The sequence below is a fragment of the Dendrobium catenatum genome, unplaced genomic scaffold (assembly GCF_001605985.2).
Source record: "Dendrobium catenatum unplaced genomic scaffold, ASM160598v2 original_scaffold_100865, whole genome shotgun sequence".
NCBI classification, from domain to species: Eukaryota; Viridiplantae; Streptophyta; class Magnoliopsida; order Asparagales; family Orchidaceae; genus Dendrobium; species Dendrobium catenatum.
In genome coordinates this window covers 1-1,445 of record NW_021419303.1, presented here as the reverse complement: position 1 = coordinate 1,445, position 1,445 = coordinate 1, and the positions used below count along the sequence as shown (strand labels likewise).

The 1,445-nt window shown below is 32.4% G+C and overlaps 1 long non-coding RNA gene across 1 annotated transcript; it reads right to left on the bottom strand.

Moving 5' to 3' along the window:
* Positions 1–267: 267 nt before the first annotated feature.
* Positions 268–670, bottom strand: LOC114578636. The gene is made up of 2 exons (XR_003699629.1): positions 614–670; positions 268–513 (listed from the first exon to the last, which is right to left on the bottom strand). It is a non-coding gene; the product is annotated as an uncharacterized LOC114578636 (long non-coding RNA).
* Between the last annotated feature and the right edge of the window lie 775 nt (positions 671–1,445).

The following is a 1,445-nucleotide window of genomic DNA, read 5'->3' as shown; positions in this document are numbered from 1 at the left end:
TGACTAAGGCTTTGTTTGGGACGGTTTTCTTACTGTTGCTTAAAGCAATTTTTTAGTACAAAATTAAAAAAATTGTACTAAAAAGCTACTTTAAGAAGAAGTAAGAAAGCCGTCCCAAACAAAACCTAATTTTCCTTCTGAAATTCTCATAATTTACTTTTCAATTTTGTTATATATTGTTATTAAGCCACAGGAAGATAGATTTATGTTTCGTTTGGAATGGCTTTCTTATTGCTTTTCAAAAGCAAATTTTTAGTACAAAATTTATATAAAAAAAAAATTGCACTAAAAACAATTTTAAGAAGTACCAATGAAAACAAGCTTTATGTTAATTGGCAAGCAAGAAAAACTGTCACTTAGCGCATGAGGAACTTCTCAAGATTGAAAATTGTTCCAAGGCCTGAATGTGTTCCACAATAACGATCAATGAACTGATTTTTTTTTTAATGTTCAATTAGTTCTGGCAAAGAACCAAATTAGGGTTTGTTGGAACATCACAACTCATCATCGTCCCTGCAATAAATGAAATATAAGAGAAGAAGGAAAAAACTCAGCTTATCTATTGAGCACAGCTTTAAATGAACTGCAAAAAAATGTTGGCAGGTCTTAGTACCTGTGAGCAACCACAAGTTGCTTTGGTAAGATCTTGGCAAAAGAACCTTGCTGAGTTTTTGCTTCGCTGTTTTAACGGCCACTTTCCTTTGTTTTTTTATCAATTCAGTCTTGTGCAAATAAGAACCTTTGTAAGTGTCGCACTTACTGCCTGCCCCACAACAAGAAGGCAAAATTCAGCTGCTCTGGTATTAGCACATCAACAACTTCAAATTTAGGTGCTTCCTAAAGCAGCTTTTCAGCATTAAAAATTTCTTTTAAATTAAACTTTTTTTATAATAAAAAGCTGCTTTTCAAAAAAAGCAGTAAAAAAAAGCTGCCCCAAACAAACAATGGCTTTCCTTATTGGTTCGTCTATAAAGTAATTTTTTAGTCACTCAAATAAGTTTTAATTTTTTTACTAGAAAACTGCTTTAAGAAGCAGTAAGAAAGCTGTCCCAAACGAAGTCTTAATTGAAATAATAACGGAAAAGATGATATATTTGAATGTGCGTCAGCTATCTTAATTGATAAAGATTACCAAAACTTTGCCATCCGTGGTTTCATAACTATTGAAAATTGTTTGATTCAATCTCAACCGTCCAAAGTGGATTGAATGGCTAGGATTGGTGAACTGCACCCATACAATTTAAATGATCCAAGCTCATGCTATAGAGAAATCAAAATTTTTAAGTATGTGATGTGTGTTAACCTTAGAAAAGACTGCATTTCCTTATATTCCCAAATTCTATGAAATAATTCCAATGGTTCAGTAAGGTTTCTTCTTCTTCATAAAAGATTGGGGAAAAGAGTACAAACTTCATAAAAGAAAAGAGCTCGCTGGATCCATCACA